Genomic DNA, 22,988 nt, shown 5'->3' with positions numbered 1-22,988 from the left:
AATGGCGGGGTGCGGGCCGGGGAATAGGCCTCTTGGCCGGGGTGAATAGTGTTGGAACACGGCCCGCGGAAATAGTAGCGGCTGGAGGTACCGGGGGCGATGCCCGCCCCGGCCCGGCGGCCAAGTTAAAAAAATAAATAATCCCCGTTCAGTCTCAATGGCAGGGTGCGGGCCGGCCCGGCGGCGATTGCGGCGGGCAGCAGGCCTCTTGGACAGGTTGAGAGATAAAAAAATAATAATTCCCGTGCAGTCTCAATGGCGGGGTGCGGGCCGGGGAATAGGCCTCTTGGCCGGGGTGAATAGTGTTGGAACACGGCCCGCGGAAATAGTAGCGGCTGGAGGTACCGGGGGCGATGCCCGCCCCGGCCCGGCGGCCAAGTTAAAAAAATAAATAATCCCCGTTCAGTCTCAATGGCAGGGTGCGGGCCGGCCCGGCGGCGATTGCGGCGGGCAGCAGGCCTCTTGGACAGGTTGAGAGATAAAAAAATAATAATTCCCATGCAGTCTCAATGGCGGGGTGCGGGCCGGGGAATAGGCCTCTTGGCCGGGGTGAATAGTGTTGGAACACGGCCCGCGGAAATAGTAGCGGCTGGAGGTACCGGGGGCGATGCCCGCCCCGGCCCGGCGGCCAAGTTAAAAAAATAAATAATCCCCGTTCAGTCTCAATGGCAGGGTGCGGGCCGGCCCGGCGGCGAGTGCGGCGGGCAGCAGGCCTCTTGGACAGGTTGAGAGATAAAAAAATAATAATTCCCGTTCAGTCTCAATGGCAGGGTGCGGGCCGGCCCGGCGGCGATTGCGGCGGGCAGCAGGCCTCTTGGACAGGTTGAGAGATAAAAAAATAATAATTCCCATGCAGTCTCAATGGAGGGGTGCGGGCCGGGGAATAGGCCTCTTGGCCGGGGTGAATATGTTGGAACGCGGCGCGCGTAAATAGAAGCGGCTGGAGGTACCGGGGGCGAAGCCCGCCCCGGCCCGGAGGCCGAGTTAAAAAAAAAAATAATCCCCGTTCAGTCTCAATGGCGGGGTGCGGGCCGGCCCGGCGGCGAGTGCGGCGGGCAGCAGGCCTCTTGGACAGGTTGGGAGATAAAAAAATAATAATTCCCGTGCAGTCTCAATGGCGGGGTGCGGGCCGGGGAATAGGCCTCTTGGCCGGGGTGAATATGTTGGAACGCGGCGCGCGTAAATAGAAGCGGCTGGAGGTACCGGGGGCGAAGCCCGCCCCGGCCCGGAGGCCGAGTTAAAAAAAATAATAATCCCCGTTCAGTCTCAATGGCGGGGTGCGGGGCCGGCCCGGCGGCGAGTGCGGCGGGCAGCAGGCCTCTTGGACAGGTTGAGAGATAAAAAAATAATAATTCCCGTGCAGTCTCAATGGCGGGGTGCGGGCCGGGGAATAGGCCTCTTGGCCGGGGTGAATAGTGTTGGAACACGGCCCGCGGAAATAGTAGCGGCTGGAGGTACCGGGGGCGATGCCCGCCCCGGGCCGGCGGCCAAGTTAAAAAAATAAATAATCCCCGTTCAGTCTCAATGGCAGGGTGCGGGCCGGCCCGGCGGCGAGTGCGGCGGGCAGCAGGCCTCTTGGACAGGTTGAGAGATAAAAAAATAATAATTCCCGTTCAGTCTCAATGGCAGGGTGCGGGCCGGCCCGGCGGCGATTGCGGCGGGCAGCAGGCCTCTTGGACAGGTTGAGAGATAAAAAAATAATAATTCCCATGCAGTCTCAATGGCGGGGTGCGGGCCGGGGAATAGGCCTCTTGGCCGGGGTGAATATGTTGGAACGCGGCGCGCGTAAATAGAAGCGGCTGGAGGTACCGGGGGCGAAGCCCGCCCCGGCCCGGACGCCGAGTTAAAAAAAATAATAATCCCCGTTCAGTCTCAATGGCGGGGTGCGGGCCGGCCCGGCGGCGAGTGCGGCGGGCAGCAGGCCTCTTGGACAGGTTGAGAGATAAAAAAATAATAATTCCCGTGCAGTCTCAATGGCGGGGTGCTGGCCGGGGAATAGGCCTCTTGGCCGGGGTGAATAGTGTTGGAACACGGCCCGCGGAAATAGTAGCGGCTGGAGGTACCGGGGGCGATGCCCGCCCCGGCCCGGCGGCCAAGTTAAAAAAATAAATAATCCCCGTTCAGTCTCAATGGCAGGGTGCGGGCCGGCCCGGCGGCGATTGCGGCGGGCAGCAGGCCTCTTGGACAGGTTGAGAGATAAAAAAATAATAATTCCCATGCAGTCTCAATGGCGGGGTGCGGGCCGGGGAATAGGCCTCTTGGCCGGGGTGAATAGTGTTGGAACACGGCCCGCGGAAATAGTAGCGGCTGGAGGTACCGGGGGCGATGCCCGCCCCGGGCCGGCGGCCAAGTTAAAAAAATAAATAATCCCCGTTCAGTCTCAATGGCAGGGTGCGGGCCGGCCCGGCGGCGAGTGCGGTGGGCAGCAGGCCTCTTGGACAGGTTGAGAGATAAAAAAATAATAATTCCCGTTCAGTCTCAATGGCAGGGTGCGGGCCGGCCCGGCGGCGATTGCGGCGGGCAGCAGGCCTCTTGGACAGGTTGAGAGATAAAAAAATAATAATTCCCGTGCAGTCTCAATGGCGGGGTGCGGGCCGGGGAATAGGCCTCTTGGCCGGGGTGAATAGTGTTGGAACACGGCCCGCGGAAATAGTAGCGGCTGGAGGTACCGGGGGCGATGTCCGCCCCGGCCCGGCGGCCAAGTTAAAAAAATAAATAATCCCCGTTCAGTCTCAATGGCAGGGTGCGGGCCGGCCCGGCGGCGAGTGCGGCGGGCAGCAGGCCTCTTGGACAGGTTGAGAGATAAAAAAATAATAATTCCCGTTCAGTCTCAATGGCAGGGTGCGGGCCGGCCCGGCGGCGATTGCGGCGGGCAGCAGGCCTCTTGGACAGGTTGAGAGATAAAAAAATAATAATTCCCATGCAGTCTCAATGGCGGGGTGCGGGCCGGGGAATAGGCCTCTTGGCCGGGGTGAATATGTTGGAACGCGGCGCGCGTAAATAGAAGCGGCTGGAGGTACCGGGGGCGAAGCCCGCCCCGGCCGGACGCCGAGTTAAAAAAAATAATAATCCCCGTTCAGTCTCAATGGCGGGGTGCGGGCCGGCCCGGCGGCGAGTGCGGCGGGCAGCAGGCCTCTTGGACAGGTTGAGAGATAAAAAAATAATAATTCCCGTGCAGTCTCAATGGCGGGGTGCGGGCCGGGGAATAGGCCTCTTGGCCGGGGTGAATAGTGTTGGAACACGGCCCGCGGAAATAGAAGCGGCTGGAGGTACCGGGGGCGATGCCCGCCCCGGCCCGGCGGCCAAGTTAAAAAAATAAATAATCCCCGTTCAGTCTCAATGGCAGGGTGCGGGCCGGCCCGGCGGCGATTGCGGCGGGCAGCAGGCCTCTTGGACAGGTTGAGAGATAAAAAAATAATAATTCCCATGCAGTCTCAATGGCGGGGTGCGGGCCGGGGAATAGGCCTCTTGGCCGGGGTGAATAGTGTTGGAACACGGCCCGCGGAAATAGTAGCGGCTGGAGGTACCGGGGGCGATGCCCGCCCCGGGCCGGCGGCCAAGTTAAAAAAATAAATAATCCCCATTCAGTCTCAATGGCAGGGTGCGGGCCGGCCCGGCGGCGATTGCGGCGGGCACCCGGCCTCTTGGACAGGTTGAGAGATATAAAAATAATAATTCCCGTGCAGTCTCAATGGCGGGGTGCGGGCCGGCCCGGCGGACGAGTGTGGCCGGGGAAGAGGCCTCTTGGCCGGGGTGAATATGTTGGAACGCGGCGCGCGTAAATAGAAGCGGCTGGAGGTACCGGGGGCGAAGCCCGCCCCGGCCCGGAGGCCGAGTTAAAAAAAATAATAATCCCCGTTCAGTCTCAATGGCGGGGTGCGAGTGCGGCGGGCAGCAGGCCTCTTGGACAGGTTGAGAGATAAAAAAATAATAATTCCCGTTCAGTCTCTATGGCAGGGTGCGGGCCGGCCCGGCGGCGATTGCGGCGGGCAGCAGGCCTCTTGGACAGGTTGAGAGATAAAAAAATAATAATTCCCATGCAGTCTCAATGGCGGGGTGCGGGCCGGGGAATAGGCCTCTTGGCCGGGGTGAATATGTTGGAACGCGGCGCGCGTAAATAGAAGCGGCTGGAGGTACCGGGGGCGAAGCCCGCCCCGGCCCGGAGGCCGAGTTAAAAAAAATAATAATCCCCGTTCAGTCTCAATGGCGGGGTGCGAGTGCGGCGGGCAGCAGGCCTCTTGGACAGGTTGAGAGATAAAAAAATAATAATTCCCGTTCAGTCTCAATGGCAGGGTGCGGGCCGGCCCGGCGGCGATTGCGGCGGGCAGCAGGCCTCTTGGACAGGTTGAGAGATAAAAAAATAATAATTCCCATGGAGTCTCAATGGCGGGGTGCGGGCCGGGGAATAGGCCTCTTGGCCGGGGTGAATATGTTGGAACGCGGCGCGCGTAAATAGAAGCGGCTGGAGGTACCGGGGGCGAAGCCCGCCCCGGCCCGGAGGCCGAGTTAAAAAAAATAATAATCCCCGTTCAGTCTCAATGGCGGGGTGCGGGCCGGCCCGGCGGCGAGTGCGGCGGGCAGCAGGCCTCTTGGACAGGTTGAGAGATAAAAAAATAATAATTCCCGTGCAGTCTCAATGGCGGGGTGCGGGCCGGGGAATAGGCCTCTTGGCCGGGGTGAATAGTGTTGGAACACGGCCCGCGGAAATAGTAGCGGCTGGAGGTACCGGGGGCGATGCCCGCCCCGGGCCGGCGGCCAAGTTAAAAAAATAAATAATCCCCGTTCAGTCTCAATGGCAGGGTGCGGGCCGGCCCGGCGGCGAGTGCGGCGGGCAGCAGGCCTCTTGGACAGGTTGAGAGATAAAAAAATAATAATTCCCGTTCAGTCTCAATGGCAGGGTGCGGGCCGGCCCGGCGGCGATTGCGGCAGGCAGCAGGCCTCTTGGACAGGTTGAGAGATAAAAAAATAATAATTCCCATGCAGTCTCAATGGCGGGGTGCGGGCCGGGGAATAGGCCTCTTGGCCGGGGTGAATATGTTGGAACGCGGCGCGCGTAAATAGAAGCGGCTGGAGGTACCGGGGGCGAAGCCCGCCCCGGCCCGGACGCCGAGTTAAAAAAAATAATAATCCCCGTTCAGTCTCAATGGCGGGGTGCGGGCCGGCCCGGCGGCGAGTGCGGCGGGCAGCAGGCCTCTTGGACAGGTTGAGAGATAAAAAAATAATAATTCCCGTGCAGTCTCAATGGCGGGGTGCGGGCCGGGGAATAGGCCTCTTGGCCGGGGTGAATAGTGTTGGAACACGGCCCGCGGAAATAGTAGCGGCTGGAGGTACCGGGGGCGATGCCCGCCCCGGCCCGGCGGCCAAGTTAAAAAAATAAATAATCCCCGTTCAGTCTCAATGGCAGGGTGCGGGCCGGCCCGGCGGCGATTGCGGCGGGCAGCAGGCCTCTTGGACAGGTTGAGAGATAAAAAAATAATAATTCCCATGCAGTCTCAATGGCGGGGTGCGGGCCGGGGAATAGGCCTCTTGGCCGGGGTGAATAGTGTTGGAACACGGCCCGCGGAAATAGTAGCGGCTGGAGGTACCGGGGGCGATGCCCGCCCCGGCCCGGCGGCCAAGTTAAAAAAATAAATAATCCCGTTCAGTCTCAATGGCAGGGTGCGGGCCGGCCCGGCGGCGATTGCGGCGGGCAGCAGGCCTCTTGGACAGGTTGAGAGATATAAAAATAATAATTCCCGTGCAGTCTCAATGGCGGGGTGCGGGCCGGCCCGGCGGACGAGTGTGGCCGGGGAAGAGGCCTCTTGGCCGGGGTGAATATGTTGGAACGCGGCGCGCGTAAATAGAAGCGGCTGGAGGTACCGGGGGCGAAGCCCGCCCCGCCCGGAGGCCGAGTTAAAAAAAATAATAATCCCCGTTCAGTCTCAATGGCGGGGTGCGGGCCGGCCCGGCGGCGAGTGCGGCGGGCAGCAGGCCTCTTGGACAGGTTGAGAGATAAAAAAATAATAATTCCCGTGCAGTCTCAATGGCGGGGTGCGGGCCGGCCCGGCGGACGAGTGTGGCCGGGGAAGAGGCCTCTTGGCCGGGGTGAATATGTTGGAACGCGGCGCGCGTAAATAGAAGCGGCTGGAGGTACCGGGGGCGAAGCCCGCCCCGGCCCGGAGGCCGAGTTAAAAAAAATAATAATCCCCGTTCAGTCTCAATGGCGGGGTGCGGGCCGGCCCGGCGGCGAGTGCGGCGGGCAGCAGGCCTCTTGGACAGGTTGAGAGATAAAAAAATAATAATTCCCATGCAGTCTCAATGGCGGGGTGCGGGCCGGGGAATAGGCCTCTTGGCCGGGGTGAATAGTGTTGGAACACGGCCCGCGGAAATAGTAGCGGCTGGAGGTACCGGGGGCGATGCCCGCCCCGGCCCGGCGGCCAAGTTAAAAAAATAAATAATCCCCGTTCAGTCTCAATGGCAGGGTGCGGGCCGGCCCGGCGGCGAGTGCGGCGGGCAGCAGGCCTCTTGGACAGGTTGAGAGATAAAAAAATAATAATTCCCGTTCAGTCTCAATGGCAGGGTGCGGGCCGGCCCGGCGGCGATTGCGGCGGGCAGCAGGCCTCTTGGACAGGTTGAGAGATAAAAAAATAATAATTCCCATGCAGTCTCAATGGCGGGGTGCGGGCCGGGGAATAGGCCTCTTGGCCGGGGTGAATATGTTGGAACGCGGCACGCGTAAATAGAAGCGGCTGGAGGTACCGGGGGCGAAGCCCGCCCCGGCCCGGAGGCCGAGTTAAAAAAAATAATAATCCCCGTTCAGTCTCAATGGCGGGGTGCGGGCCGGCCCGGCGGCGAGTGCGGCGGGCAGCAGGCCTCTTGGACAGGTTGAGAGATAAAAAAATAATAATTCCCGTGCAGTCTCAATGGCGGGGTGCGGGCCGGGGAATAGGCCTCTTGGCCGGGGTGAATAGTGTTGGAACACGGCCCGCGGAAATAGTAGCGGCTGGAGGTACCGGGGGCGATGCCCGCCCCGGCCCGGCGGCCAAGTTAAAAAAATAAATAATCCCCGTTCAGTCTCAATGGCAGGGTGCGGGCCGGCCCGGCGGCGATTGCGGCGGGCAGCAGGCCTCTTGGACAGGTTGAGAGATAAAAAAATAATAATTCCCGTGCAGTCTCAATGGCGGGGTGCGGGCCGGGGAATAGGCCTCTTGGCCGGGGTGAATAGTGTTGGAACACGGCCCGCGGAAATAGTAGCGGCTGGAGGTACCGGGGGCGATGCCCGCCCCGGCCCGGCGGCCAAGTTAAAAAAATAAATAATCCCCGTTCAGTCTCAATGGCAGGGTGCGGGCCGGCCCGGCGGCGATTGCGGCGGGCAGCAGGCCTCTTGGACAGGTTGAGAGATAAAAAAATAATAATTCCCATGCAGTCTCAATGGCGGGGTGCGGGCCGGGGAATAGGCCTCTTGGCCGGGGTGAATAGTGTTGGAACACGGCCCGCGGAAATAGTAGCGGCTGGAGGTACCGGGGGCGATGCCCGCCCCGGCCCGGCGGCCAAGTTAAAAAAATAAATAATCCCCGTTCAGTCTCAATGGCAGGGTGCGGGCCGGCCCGGCGGCGAGTGCAGCGGGCAGCAGGCCTCTTGGACAGGTTGAGAGATAAAAAAATAATAATTCCCGTTCAGTCTCAATGGCAGGGTGCGGGCCGGCCCGGCGGCGATTGCGGCGGGCAGCAGGCCTCTTGGACAGGTTGAGAGATAAAAAAATAATAATTCCCATGCAGTCTCAATGGAGGGGTGCGGGCCGGGGAATAGGCCTCTTGGCCGGGGTGAATATGTTGGAACGCGGCGCGCGTAAATAGAAGCGGCTGGAGGTACCGGGGGCGAAGCCCGCCCCGGCCCGGAGGCCGAGTTAAAAAAAAAAATAATCCCCGTTCAGTCTCAATGGCGGGGTGCGGGCCGGCCCGGCGGCGAGTGCGGCGGGCAGCAGGCCTCTTGGACAGGTTGGGAGATAAAAAAATAATAATTCCCGTGCAGTCTCAATGGCGGGGTGCGGGCCGGGGAATAGGCCTCTTGGCCGGGGTGAATAGTGTTGGAACACGGCCCGCGGAAATAGTAGCGGCTGGAGGTACCGGGGGCGATGCCCGCCCCGGGCCGGCGGCCAAGTTAAAAAAATAAATAATCCCCGTTCAGTCTCAATGGCAGGGTGCGGGCCGGCCCGGCGGCGAGTGCGGCGGGCAGCAGGCCTCTTGGACAGGTTGAGAGATAAAAAAATAATAATTCCCGTTCAGTCTCAATGGCAGGGTGCGGGCCGGCCCGGCGGCGATTGCGGCGGGCAGCAGGCCTCTTGGACAGGTTGAGAGATAAAAAAATAATAATTCCCATTCAGTCTCAATGGCGGGGTGCGGGCCGGGGAATAGGCCTCTTGGCCGGGGTGAATATGTTGGAACGCGGCGCGCGTAAATAGAAGCGGCTGGAGGTACCGGGGGCGAAGCCCGCCCCGGCCCGGAGGCCGAGTTAAAAAAAATAATAATCCCCGTTCAGTCTCAATGGCGGGGTGCGGGGCCGGCCCGGCGGCGAGTGCGGCGGGCAGCAGGCCTCTTGGACAGGTTGAGAGATAAAAAAATAATAATTCCCGTGCAGTCTCAATGGCGGGGTGCGGGCCGGGGAATAGGCCTCTTGGCCGGGGTGAATAGTGTTGGCACACGGCCCGCGGAAATATTAGCGGCTGGAGGTACCGGGGGCGATGCCCGCCCCGGCCCGGCGGCCAAGTTAAAAAAATAAATAATCCCCGTTCAGTCTCAATGGCAGGGTGCGGGCCGGCCCGGCGGCGATTGCGGCGGGCAGCAGGCCTCTTGGACAGGTTGAGAGATAAAAAAATAATAATTCCCGTGCAGTCTCAATGGCGGGGTGCGGGCCGGGGAATAGGCCTCTTGGCCGGGGTGAATAGTGTTGGAACACGGCCCGCGGAAATAGTAGCGGCTGGAGGTACCGGGGGCGATGCCCGCCCCGGGCCGGCGGCCAAGTTAAAAAAATAAATAATCCCCGTTCAGTCTCAATGGCAGGGTGCGGGCCGGCCCGGCGGCGAGTGCGGCGGGCAGCAGGCCTCTTGGACAGGTTGAGAGATAAAAAAATAATAATTCCCGTTCAGTCTCAATGGCAGGGTGCGGGCCGGCCCGGCGGCGATTGCGGCGGGCAGCAGGCCTCTTGGACAGGTTGAGAGATAAAAAAATAATAATTCCCATGCAGTCTCAATGGCGGGGTGCGGGCCGGGGAATAGGCCTCTTGGCCGGGGTGAATATGTTGGAACGCGGCGCGCGTAAATAGAAGCGGCTGGAGGTACCGGGGGCGAAGCCCGCCCCGGCCCGGACGCCGAGTTAAAAAAAATAATAATCCCCGTTCAGTCTCAATGGCGGGGTGCGGGCCGGCCCGGCGGCGAGTGCGGCGGGCAGCAGGCCTCTTGGACAGGTTGAGAGATAAAAAAATAATAATTCCCGTGCAGTCTCAATGGCGGGGTGCTGGCCGGGGAATAGGCCTCTTGGCCGGGGTGAATAGTGTTGGAACACGGCCCGCGGAAATAGTAGCGGCTGGAGGTACCGGGGGCGATGCCCGCCCCGGCCCGGCGGCCAAGTTAAAAAAATAAATAATCCCCGTTCAGTCTCAATGGCAGGGTTCGGGCCGGCCCGGCGGCGATTGCGGCGGGCAGCAGGCCTCTTGGACAGGTTGAGAGATAAAAAAATAATAATTCCCATGCAGTCTCAATGGCGGGGTGCGGGCCGGGGAATAGGCCTCTTGGCCGGGGTGAATAGTGTTGGAACACGGCCCGCGGAAATAGTAGCGGCTGGAGGTACCGGGGGCGATGCCCGCCCCGGGTCGGCGGCCAAGTTAAAAAAATAAATAATCCCCGTTCAGTCTCAATGGCAGGGTGCGGGCCGGCCCGGCGGCGAGTGCGGTGGGCAGCAGGCCTCTTGGACAGGTTGAGAGATAAAAAAATAATAATTCCCGTTCAGTCTCAATGGCAGGGTGCGGGCCGGCCCGGCGGCGATTGCGGCGGGCAGCAGGCCTCTTGGACAGGTTGAGAGATAAAAAAATAATAATTCCCGTGCAGTCTCAATGGCGGGGTGCGGGCCGGGGAATAGGCCTCTTGGCCGGGGTGAATAGTGTTGGAACACGGCCCGCGGAAATAGTAGCGGCTGGAGGTACCGGGGGCGATGCCCGCCCCGGCCCGGCGGCCAAGTTAAAAAAATAAATAATCCCCGTTCAGTCTCAATGGCAGGGTGCGGGCCGGCCCGGCGGCGAGTGCGGCGGGCAGCAGGCCTCTTGGACAGGTTGAGAGATAAAAAAATAATAATTCCCGTTCAGTCTCAATGGCAGGGTGCGGGCCGGCCCGGCGGCGATTGCGGCGGGCAGCAGGCCTCTTGGACAGGTTGAGAGATAAAAAAATAATAATTCCCATTCAGTCTCAATGGCGGGGTGCGGGCCGGGGAATAGGCCTCTTGGCCGGGGTGAATATGTTGGAACGCGGCGCGCGTAAATAGAAGCGGCTGGAGGTACCGGGGGCGAAGCCCGCCCCGGCCCGGAGGCCGAGTTAAAAAAAATAATAATCCCCGTTCAGTCTCAATGGCGGGGTGCGGGGCCGGCCCGGCGGCGAGTGCGGCGGGCAGCAGGCCTCTTGGACAGGTTGAGAGATAAAAAAATAATAATTCCCGTGCAGTCTCAATGGCGGGGTGCGGGCCGGGGAATAGGCCTCTTGGCCGGGGTGAATAGTGTTGGCACACGGCCCGCGGAAATATTAGCGGCTGGAGGTACCGGGGGCGATGCCCGCCCCGGCCCGGCGGCCAAGTTAAAAAAATAAATAATCCCCGTTCAGTCTCAATGGCAGGGTGCGGGCCGGCCCGGCGGCGATTGCGGCGGGCAGCAGGCCTCTTGGACAGGTTGAGAGATAAAAAAATAATAATTCCCGTGCAGTCTCAATGGCGGGGTGCGGGCCGGGGAATAGGCCTCTTGGCCGGGGTGAATAGTGTTGGAACACGGCCCGCGGAAATAGTAGCGGCTGGAGGTACCGGGGGCGATGCCCGCCCCGGGCCGGCGGCCAAGTTAAAAAAATAAATAATCCCCGTTCAGTCTCAATGGCAGGGTGCGGGCCGGCCCGGCGGCGAGTGCGGCGGGCAGCAGGCCTCTTGGACAGGTTGAGAGATAAAAAAATAATAATTCCCGTTCAGTCTCAATGGCAGGGTGCGGGCCGGCCCGGCGGCGATTGCGGCGGGCAGCAGGCCTCTTGGACAGGTTGAGAGATAAAAAAATAATAATTCCCATGCAGTCTCAATGGCGGGGTGCGGGCCGGGGAATAGGCCTCTTGGCCGGGGTGAATATGTTGGAACGCGGCGCGCGTAAATAGAAGCGGCTGGAGGTACCGGGGGCGAAGCCCGCCCCGGCCCGGACGCCGAGTTAAAAAAAATAATAATCCCCGTTCAGTCTCAATGGCGGGGTGCGGGCCGGCCCGGCGGCGAGTGCGGCGGGCAGCAGGCCTCTTGGACAGGTTGAGAGATAAAAAAATAATAATTCCCGTGCAGTCTCAATGGCGGGGTGCTGGCCGGGGAATAGGCCTCTTGGCCGGGGTGAATAGTGTTGGAACACGGCCCGCGGAAATAGTAGCGGCTGGAGGTACCGGGGGCGATGCCCGCCCCGGCCCGGCGGCCAAGTTAAAAAAATAAATAATCCCCGTTCAGTCTCAATGGCAGGGTTCGGGCCGGCCCGGCGGCGATTGCGGCGGGCAGCAGGCCTCTTGGACAGGTTGAGAGATAAAAAAATAATAATTCCCATGCAGTCTCAATGGCGGGGTGCGGGCCGGGGAATAGGCCTCTTGGCCGGGGTGAATAGTGTTGGAACACGGCCCGCGGAAATAGTAGCGGCTGGAGGTACCGGGGGCGATGCCCGCCCCGGGTCGGCGGCCAAGTTAAAAAAATAAATAATCCCCGTTCAGTCTCAATGGCAGGGTGCGGGCCGGCCCGGCGGCGAGTGCGGTGGGCAGCAGGCCTCTTGGACAGGTTGAGAGATAAAAAAATAATAATTCCCGTTCAGTCTCAATGGCAGGGTGCGGGCCGGCCCGGCGGCGATTGCGGCGGGCAGCAGGCCTCTTGGACAGGTTGAGAGATAAAAAAATAATAATTCCCGTGCAGTCTCAATGGCGGGGTGCGGGCCGGGGAATAGGCCTCTTGGCCGGGGTGAATAGTGTTGGAACACGGCCCGCGGAAATAGTAGCGGCTGGAGGTACCGGGGGCGATGCCCGCCCCGGCCCGGCGGCCAAGTTAAAAAAATAAATAATCCCCGTTCAGTCTCAATGGCAGGGTGCGGGCCGGCCCGGCGGCGAGTGCGGCGGGCAGCAGGCCTCTTGGACAGGTTGAGAGATAAAAAAATAATAATTCCCGTTCAGTCTCAATGGCAGGGTGCGGGCCGGCCCGGCGGCGATTGCGGCGGGCAGCAGGCCTCTTGGACAGGTTGAGAGATAAAAAAATAATAATTCCCATGCAGTCTCAATGGCGGGGTGCGGGCCGGGGAATAGGCCTCTTGGCCGGGGTGAATATGTTGGAACGCGGCGCGCGTAAATAGAAGCGGCTGGAGGTACCGGGGGCGAAGCCCGCCCCGGCCCGGAGGCCGAGTTAAAAAAAATAATAATCCCCGTTCAGTCTCAATGGCGGGGTGCGGGCCGGCCCGGCGGCGAGTGCGGCGGGCAGCAGGCCTCTTGGACAGGTTGAGAGATAAAAAAATAATAATTCCCGTGCAGTCTCAATGGCGGGGTGCGGGCCGGGGAATAGGCCTCTTGGCCGGGGTGAATAGTGTTGGAACACGGCCCGCGGAAATAGTAGCGGCTGGAGGTACCGGGGGCGATGCCCGCCCCGGGCCGGCGGCCAAGTTAAAAAAATAAATAATCCCCGTTCAGTCTCAATGGCAGGGTGCGGGCCGGCCCGGCGGCGAGTGCGGCGGGCAGCAGGCCTCTTGGACAGGTTGAGAGATAAAAAAATAATAATTCCCGTTCAGTCTCAATGGCAGGGTGCGGGCCGGCCCGGCGGCGATTGCGGCGGGCAGCAGGCCTCTTGGACAGGTTGAGAGATAAAAAAATAATAATTCCCATGCAGTCTCAATGGAGGGGTGCGGGCCGGGGAATAGGCCTCTTGGCCGGGGTGAATATGTTGGAACGCGGCGCGCGTAAATAGAAGCGGCTGGAGGTACCGGGGGCGAAGCCCGCCCCGGCCGGACGCCGAGTTAAAAAAAATAATAATCCCCGTTCAGTCTCAATGGCGGGGTGCGGGCCGGCCCGGCGGCGAGTGCGGCGGGCAGCAGGCCTCTTGGACAGGTTGAGAGATAAAAAAATAATAATTCCCGTGCAGTCTCAATGGCGGGGTGCGGGCCGGGGAATAGGCCTCTTGGCCGGGGTGAATAGTGTTGGAACACGGCCCGCGGAAATAGAAGCGGCTGGAGGTACCGGGGGCGATGCCCGCCCCGGCCCGGCGGCCAAGTTAAAAAAATAAATAATCCCCGTTCAGTCTCAATGGCAGGGTGCGGGCCGGCCCGGCGGCGATTGCGGCGGGCAGCAGGCCTCTTGGACAGGTTGAGAGATAAAAAAATAATAATTCCCATGCAGTCTCAATGGCGGGGTGCGGGCCGGGGAATAGGCCTCTTGGCCGGGGTGAATAGTGTTGGAACACGGCCCGCGGAAATAGTAGCGGCTGGAGGTACCGGGGGCGATGCCCGCCCCGGGCCGGCGGCCAAGTTAAAAAAATAAATAATCCCCATTCAGTCTCAATGGCAGGGTGCGGGCCGGCCCGGCGGCGATTGCGGCGGGCACCCGGCCTCTTGGACAGGTTGAGAGATATAAAAATAATAATTCCCGTGCAGTCTCAATGGCGGGGTGCGGGCCGGCCCGGCGGACGAGTGTGGCCGGGGAAGAGGCCTCTTGGCCGGGGTGAATATGTTGGAACGCGGCGCGCGTAAATAGAAGCGGCTGGAGGTACCGGGGGCGAAGCCCGCCCCGGCCCGGAGGCCGAGTTAAAAAAAATAATAATCCCCGTTCAGTCTCAATGGCGGGGTGCGAGTGCGGCGGGCAGCAGGCCTCTTGGACAGGTTGAGAGATAAAAAAATAATAATTCCCGTTCAGTCTCTATGGCAGGGTGCGGGCCGGCCCGGCGGCGATTGCGGCGGGCAGCAGGCCTCTTGGACAGGTTGAGAGATAAAAAAATAATAATTCCCATGCAGTCTCAATGGCGGGGTGCGGGCCGGGGAATAGGCCTCTTGGCCGGGGTGAATATGTTGGAACGCGGCGCGCGTAAATAGAAGCGGCTGGAGGTACCGGGGGCGAAGCCCGCCCCGGCCCGGAGGCCGAGTTAAAAAAAATAATAATCCCCGTTCAGTCTCAATGGCGGGGTGCGAGTGCGGCGGGCAGCAGGCCTCTTGGACAGGTTGAGAGATAAAAAAATAATAATTCCCATGCAGTCTCAATGGCGGGGTGCGGGCCGGGGAATAGGCCTCTTGGCCGGGGTGAATAGTGTTGGAACACGGCCCGCGGAAATAGTAGCGGCTGGAGGTACCGGGGGCGATGCCCGCCCCGGGCCGGCGGCCAAGTTAAAAAAATAAATAATCCCCGTTCAGTCTCAATGGCAGGGTGCGGGAGGGCCCGGCGGCGATTGCGGCGTGCAGCAGGCCTCTTGGACAGGTTGAGAGATAAAAAAATAATAATTCCCGTGCAGTCTCAATGGCGGGGTGCGGGCCGGTGAATAGGCCTCTTGGCCGGGGTGAATAGTGTTGGAACACGGCCCGCGGAAATAGTAGCGGCTGGAGGTACCGGGGGCGATGCCCGTCCCGGGCCGGCGGCCAAGTTAAAAAAATAAATAATCCCCGTTCAGTGTCAATGGCGGGGTGCGGGCCGGCCCGGCGGCGAGTGCGGCGGGCAGCAGGCCTCTTGGACAGGTTGAGAGATAAAAAAATAATAATTCCCGATCAGTCTCAATGGCAGGGTGCGGGCCGGCCCGGTGGCGATTGCGGCGGGCAGCAGGCCACTTGGACAGGTTGAGAGATAAAAAAATAATAATTCCCATGCAGTCTCAATGGCGGGGTGCGGGCCGGGGAATAGGCCTCTTGGCCGGGGTGAATATGTTGGAACGCGGCGCGCGTAAATAGAAGCGGCTGGAGGTACCGGGGGCGAAGCCCGCCCCGGCCCGGAGGCCGAGTTAAAAAAAATAATAATCCCCGTTCAGTCTCAATGGCGGGGTGCGGGCCGGCCCGGCGGCGAGTGCGGCGGGCAGCAGGCCTCTTGGACAGGTTGAGAGATAAAAAAATAATAATTCCCGTGCAGTCTCAATGGCGGGGTGCGGGCCGGGGAATAGGCCTCTTGGCCGGGGTGAATAGTGTTGGAACACGGCCCGCGGAAATAGTAGCGGCTGGAGGTACCGGGGGCGATGCCCGCCCCGGCCCGGCGGCCAAGTTAAAAAAATAAATAATCCCCGTTCAGTCTCAATGGCAGGGTGCGGGCCGGCCCGGCGGCGATTGCGGCGGGCAGCAGGCCTCTTGGACAGGTTGAGAGATAAAAAAATAATAATTCCCGTGCAGTCTCAATGGCGGGGTGCGGGCCGGGGAATAGGCCTCTTGGCCGGGGTGAATAGTGTTCGAACACGGCCCGCGGAAATAGTAGCGGCTGGAGGTACCGGGGGCGATGCCCGCCCCGGGCCGGCGGCCAAGTTAAAAAAATAAATAATCCCCGTTCAGTCTCAATGGCAGGGTGCGGGCCGGCCCGGCGGCGAGTGCGGTGGGCAGCAGGCCTCTTGGACAGGTTGAGAGATAAAAAAATAATAATTCCCGTTCAGTCTCAATGGCAGGGTGCGGGCCGGCCCGGCGGTGATTGCGGCGGGCAGCAGGCCTCTTGGACAGGTTGAGAGATAAAAAAATAATAATTCCCATGCAGTCTCAATGGCGGGGTGCGGGCCGGGGAATAGGCCTCTTGGCCGGGGTGAATAGTGTTGGAACACGGCCCGCGGAAATAGTAGCGGCTGGAGGTACCGGGGGCGATGCCCGCCCCGGGCCGGCGGCCAAGTTAAAAAAATAAATAATCCCCGTTCAGTCTCAATGGCAGGGTGCGGGCCGGCCCGGCGGCGATTGCGGCGGGCAGCAGGCCTCTTGGACAGGTTGAGAGATAAAAAAATAATAATTCCCGTGCAGTCTCAATGGCGGGGTGCGGGCCGGGGAATAGGCCTCTTGGCCGGGGTGAATAGTGTTGGAACACGGCCCGCGGAAATAGTAGCGGCTGGAGGTACCGGGGGCGATGCCCGCCCCGCCCGGCGGCCAAGTTAAAAAAATAAATAATCCCCGTTCAGTCTCAATGGCAGGGTGCGGGCCGGCCCGGCGGCGAGTGCGGCGGGCAGCAGGCCTCTTGGACAGGTTGAGAGATAAAAAAATAATAATTCCCGTTCAGTCTCAATGGCAGGGTGCGGGCCGGCCCGGCGGCGATTGCGGCGGGCAGCAGGCCTCTTGGACAGGTTGAGAGATAAAAAAATAATAATTCCCATGCAGTCTCAATGGCGGGGTGCGGGCCGGGGAATAGGCCTCTTGGCCGGGGTGAATATGTTGGAACGCGGCGCGCGTAAATAGAAGCGGCTGGAGGTACCGGGGGCGAAGCCCGCCCCGGCCCGGAGGCCGAGTTAAAAAAAATAATAATCCCCGTTCAGTCTCAATGGCGGGGTGCGGGCCGGCCCGGCGGCGAGTGCGGCGGGCAGCAGGCCTCTTGGACAGGTTGAGAGATAAAAAAATAATAATTCCCGTGCAGTCTCAATGGCGGGGTGCGGGCCGGGGAATAGGCCTCTTGGCCGGGGTGAATAGTGTTGGAACACGGCCAGCGGAAATAGTAGCGGCTGGAGGTACCGGGGGCGATGCCCGCCCCGGCCCGGCGGCCAAGTTAAAAAAATAAATAATCCCCGTTCAGTCTCAATGGCAGGGTGCGGGCCGGCCCGGCGGCGATTGCGGCGGGCAGCAGGCCTCTTGGACAGGTTGAGAGATAAAAAAATAATAATTCCCGTGCAGTCTCAATGGCGGGGTGCGGGCCGGGGAATAGGCCTCTTGGCCGGGGTGAATAGTGTTGGAACACGGCCCGCGGAAATAGTAGCGGCTGGAGGTACCGGGGGCGATGCCCGCCCCGGCCCGGCGGCCAAGTTAAAAAAATAAATAATCCCCGTTCAGTCTCAATGGCAGGGTGCGGGCCGGCCCGGCGGCGAGTGCGGCGGGCAGCAGGCCTCTTGGACAGGTTGAGAGATAAAAAAATAATAATTCCCGTTCAGTCTCAATGGCAGGGTGCGGGCCGGCCCGGCGGCGATTGCGGCGGGCAGCAGGCCTCTTGGACAGGTTGAGAGATAAAAAAATAATAATTCCCATGCAGTCTCAATGGCGGGGTGCGGGCCGGGGAATAGGCCTCTTGGCCGGGGTGAATATGTTGGAACGCGGCGCGCGTAAATAGAAGCGGCTGGAGGTACCGGGGGCGAAGCCCGCCCCGGCCGGACGCCGAGTTAAAAAAAATAATAATCCCCGTTCAGTCTCAATGGCGGGGTGCGGGCCGGCCCGGCGGCGAGTGCGGCGGGCAGCAGGCCTCTTGGACAGGTTGAGAGATAAAAAAATAATAATTCCCGTGCAGTCTCAATGGCGGGGTGCGGGCCGGGGAATAGGCCTCTTGGCCGGGGTGAATAGTGTTGGAACACGGCCCGCGGAAATAGAAGCGGCTGGAGGTACCGGGGGCGATGCCCGCCCCGGCCCGGCGGCCAAGTTAAAAAAATAAATAATCCCCGTTCAGTCTCAATGGCAGGGTGCGGGCCGGCCCGGCGGCGATTGCGGCGGGCAGCAGGCCTCTTGGACAGGTTGAGAGATAAAAAAATAATAATTCCCATGCAGTCTCAATGGCGGGGTGCGGGCCGGGGAATAGGCCTCTTGGCCGGGGTGAATAGTGTTGGAACACGGCCCGCGGAAATAGTAGCGGCTGGAGGTACCGGGGGCGATGCCCGCCCCGGGCCGGCGGCCAAGTTAAAAAAATAAATAATCCCCATTCAGTCTCAATGGCAGGGTGCGGGCCGGCCCGGCGGCGATTGCGGCGGGCACCCGGCCTCTTGGACAGGTTGAGAGATATAAAAATAATAATTCCCGTGCAGTCTCAATGGCGGGGTGCGGGCCGGCCCGGCGGACGAGTGTGGCCGGGGAAGAGGCCTCTTGGCCGGGGTGAATATGTTGGAACGCGGCGCGCGTAAATAGAAGCGGCTGGAGGTACCGGGGGCGAAGCCCGCCCCGGCCCGGAGGCCGAGTTAAAAAAAATAATAATCCCCGTTCAGTCTCAATGGCGGGGTGCGAGTGCGGCGGGCAGCAGGCCTCTTGGACAGGTTGAGAGATAAAAAAATAATAATTCCCGTTCAGTCTCTATGGCAGGGTGCGGGCCGGCCCGGCGGCGATTGCGGCGGGCAGCAGGCCTCTTGGACAGGTTGAGAGATAAAAAAATAATAATTCCCATGCAGTCTCAATGGCAGGGTGCGGGCCGGGGAATAGGCCTCTTGGCCGGGGTGAATATGTTGGAACGCGGCGCGCGTAAATAGAAGCGGCTGGAGGTACCGGGGGCGAAGCCCGCCCCGGCCCGGAGGCCGAGTTAAAAAAAATAATAATCCCCGTTCAGTCTCAATGGCGGGGTGCGAGTGCGGCGGGCAGCAGGCCTCTTGGACAGGTTGAGAGATAAAAAAATAATAATTCCCGTTCAGTCTCAATGGCAGGGTGCGGGCCGGCCCGGCGGCGATTGCGGCGGGCAGCAGGCCTCTTGGACAGGTTGAGAGATAAAAAAATAATAATTCCCATGCAGTCTCAATGGCGGGGTGCGGGCCGGGGAATAGGCCTCTTGGCCGGGGTGAATAGTGTTGGAACACGGCCCGCGGAAATAGTAGCGGCTGGAGGTACCGGGGGCGATGCCCGCCCCGGGCCGGCGGCCAAGTAAAAAAAATAAATAATCCCCGTTCAGTCTCAATGGCAGGGTGCGGGCCGGCCCGGCGGCGATTGCGGCGTGCAGCAGGCCTCTTGGACAGGTTGAGAGATAAAAAAATAATAATTCCCGTGCAGTCTCAATGGCGGGGTGCGGGCCGGGGAATAGGCCTCTTGGCCGGGGTGAATAGTGTTGGAACACGGCCCGCGGAAATAGTAGCGGCTGGAGGTACCGGGGGCGATGCCCGCCCCGGGCCGGCGGCCAAGTTAAAAAAATAAATAATCCCCGTTCAGTGTCAATGGCGGGGTGCGGGCCGGCCCGGCGGCGAGTGCGGCGGGCAGCAGGCCTCTTGGACAGGTTGAGAGATAAAAAAATAATAATTCCCGTGCAGTCTCAATGGCGGGGTGCGGGCCGGGGAATAGGCCTCTTGGCCGGGGTGAATAGTGTTGGAACACGGCCCGCGGAAATAGTAGCGGCTGGAGGTACCGGGGGCGATGCCCGCCCCGGCCCGGCGGCCAAGTTAAAAAAATAAATAATCCCCGTTCAGTCTCAATGGCAGGGTGCGGGCCGGCCCGGCGGCGATTGCGGCGGGCAGCAGGCCTCTTGGACAGGTTGAGAGATAAAAAAATAATAATTCCCATGCAGTCTCAATGGTGGGGTGCGGGCCGGGGAATAGGCCTCTTGGCCGGGGTGAATAGTGTTGGAACACGGCCCGCGGAAATAGTAGCGGCTGGAGGTACCGGGGGCGATGCCCGCCCCGGCCTGGCGGCCAAGTTAAAAAAATAAATAATCCCCGTTCAGTCTCAATGGCAGGGTGCGGGCCGGCCCGGCGGCGAGTGCGGCGGGCAGCAGGCCTCTTGGACAGGTTGAGAGATAAAAAAATAATAATTCCCGTTCAGTCTCAATGGCAGGGTGCGGGCCGGCCCGGCGGCGATTGCGGCGGGCAGCAGGCCTCTTGGACAGGTTGAGAGATAAAAAAATAATAATTCCCATGGAGTCTCAATGGCGGGGTGCGGGCCGGGGAATAGGCCTCTTGGCCGGGGTGAATATGTTGGAACGCGGCGCGCGTAAATAGAAGCGGCTGGAGGTACCGGGGGCGAAGCCCGCCCCGGCCCGGAGGCCGAGTTAAAAAAAATAATAATCCCCGTTCAGTCTCAATGGCGGGGTGCGGGCCGGCCCGGCGGCGAGTGCGGCGGGCAGCAGGCCTCTTGGACAGGTTGAGAGATAAAAAAATAATAATTCCCGTGCAGTCTCAATGGCGGGGTGCGGGCCGGGGAATAGGCCTCTTGGCCGGGGTGAATAGTGTTGGAACACGGCCCGCGGAAATAGTAGCGGCTGGAGGTACCGGGGGCGATGCCCGCCCCGGGCCGGCGGCCAAGTTAAAAAAATAAATAATCCCCGTTCAGTCTCAATGGCAGGGTGCGGGCCGGCCCGGCGGCGAGTGCGGCGGGCAGCAGGCCTCTTGGACAGGTTGAGAGATAAAAAAATAATAATTCCCGTTCAGTCTCAATGGCAGGGTGCGGGCCGGCCCGGCGGCGATTGCGGCAGGCAGCAGGCCTCTTGGACAGGTTGAGAGATAAAAAAATAATAATTCCCATGCAGTCTCAATGGCGGGGTGCGGGCCGGGGAATAGGCCTCTTGGCCGGGGTGAATATGTTGGAACGCGGCGCGCGTAAATAGAAGCGGCTGGAGGTACCGGGGGCGAAGCCCGCCCCGGCCCGGACGCCGAGTTAAAAAAAATAATAATCCCCGTTCAGTCTCAATGGCGGGGTGCGGGCCGGCCCGGCGGCGAGTGCGGCGGGCAGCAGGCCTCTTGGACAGGTTGAGAGATAAAAAAATAATAATTCCCGTGCAGTCTCAATGGCGGGGTGCGGGCCGGGGAATAGGCCTCTTGGCCGGGGTGAATAGTGTTGGAACACGGCCCGCGGAAATAGTAGCGGCTGGAGGTACCGGGGGCGATGCCCGCCCCGGCCCGGCGGCCAAGTTAAAAAAATAAATAATCCCCGTTCAGTCTCAATGGCAGGGTGCGGGCCGGCCCGGCGGCGATTGCGGCGGGCAGCAGGCCTCTTGGACAGGTTGAGAGATAAAAAAATAATAATTCCCATGCAGTCTCAATGGCGGGGTGCGGGCCGGGGAATAGGCCTCTTGGCCGGGGTGAATAGTGTTGGAACACGGCCCGCGGAAATAGTAGCGGCTGGAGGTACCGGGGGCGATGCCCGCCCCGGCCCGGCGGCCAAGTTAAAAAAATAAATAATCCCGTTCAGTCTCAATGGCAGGGTGCGGGCCGGCCCGGCGGCGATTGCGGCGGGCAGCAGGCCTCTTGGACAGGTTGAGAGATATAAAAATAATAATTCCCGTGCAGTCTCAATGGCGGGGTGCGGGCCGGCCCGGCGGACGAGTGTGGCCGGGGAAGAGGCCTCTTGGCCGGGGTGAATATGTTGGAACGCGGCGCGCGTAAATAGAAGCGGCTGGAGGTACCGGGGGCGAAGCCCGCCCCGGCCCGGAGGCCGAGTTAAAAAAAATAATAATCCCCGTTCAGTCTCAATGGCGGGGTGCGGGCCGGCCCGGCGGCGAGTGCGGCGGGCAGCAGGCCTCTTGGACAGGTTGAGAGATAAAAAAATAATAATTCCCGTGCAGTCTCAATGGCGGGGTGCGGGCCGGCCCGGCGGACGAGTGTGGCCGGGGAAGAGGCCTCTTGGCCGGGGTGAATATGTTGGAACGCGGCGCGCGTAAATAGAAGCGGCTGGAGGTACCGGGGGCGAAGCCCGCCCCGGCCCGGAGGCCGAGTTAAAAAAAATAATAATCCCCGTTCAGTCTCAATGGCGGGGTGCGGGCCGGCCCGGCGGCGAGTGCGGCGGGCAGCAGGCCTCTTGGACAGGTTGAGAGATAAAAAAATAATAATTCCCATGCAGTCTCAATGGCGGGGTGCGGGCCGGGGAATAGGCCTCTTGGCCGGGGTGAATAGTGTTGGAACACGGCCCGCGGAAATAGTAGCGGCTGGAGGTACCGGGGGCGATGCCCGCCCCGGCCCGGCGGCCAAGTTAAAAAAATAAATAATCCCCGTTCAGTCTCAATGGCAGGGTGCGGGCCGGCCCGGCGGCGAGTGCGGCGGGCAGCAGGCCTCTTGGACAGGTTGAGAGATAAAAAAATAATAATTCCCGTTCAGTCTCAATGGCAGGGTGCGGGCCGGCCCGGCGGCGATTGCGGCGGGCAGCAGGCCTCTTGGACAGGTTGAGAGATAAAAAAATAATAATTCCCATGCAGTCTCAATGGCGGGGTGCGGGCCGGGGAATAGGCCTCTTGGCCGGGGTGAATATGTTGGAACGCGGCGCGCGTAAATAGAAGCGGCTGGAGGTACCGGGGGCGAAGCCCGCCCCGGCCCGGAGGCCGAGTTAAAAAAAATAATAATCCCCGTTCAGTCTCAATGGCGGGGTGCGGGCCGGCCCGGCGGCGAGTGCGGCGGGCAGCAGGCCTCTTGGACAGGTTGAGAGATAAAAAAATAATAATTCCCGTGCAGTCTCAATGGCGGGGTGCGGGCCGGGGAATAGGCCTCTTGGCCGGGGTGAATAGTGTTGGAACACGGCCCGCGGAAATAGTAGCGGCTGGAGGTACCGGGGGCGATGCCCGCCCCGGCCCGGCGGCCAAGTTAAAAAAATAAATAATCCCCGTTCAGTCTCAATGGCAGGGTGCGGGCCGGCCCGGCGGCGATTGCGGCGGGCAGCAGGCCTCTTGGACAGGTTGAGAGATAAAAAAATAATAATTCCCGTGCAGTCTCAATGGCGGGGTGCGGGCCGGGGAATAGGCCTCTTGGCCGGGGTGAATAGTGTTGGAACACGGCCCGCGGAAATAGTAGCGGCTGGAGGTACCGGGGGCGATGCCCGCCCCGGCCCGGCGGCCAAGTTAAAAAAATAAATAATCCCCGTTCAGTCTCAATGGCAGGGTGCGGGCCGGCCCGGCGGCGATTGCGGCGGGCAGCAGGCCTCTTGGACAGGTTGAGAGATAAAAAAATAATAATTCCCATGCAGTC

Source organism: Hippocampus zosterae, chromosome 15, assembly GCF_025434085.1.
Source record: "Hippocampus zosterae strain Florida chromosome 15, ASM2543408v3, whole genome shotgun sequence".
In the NCBI taxonomy this organism is placed as follows: domain Eukaryota; kingdom Metazoa; phylum Chordata; class Actinopteri; order Syngnathiformes; family Syngnathidae; genus Hippocampus; species Hippocampus zosterae.
This window is presented reverse-complemented; position numbering follows the sequence as displayed.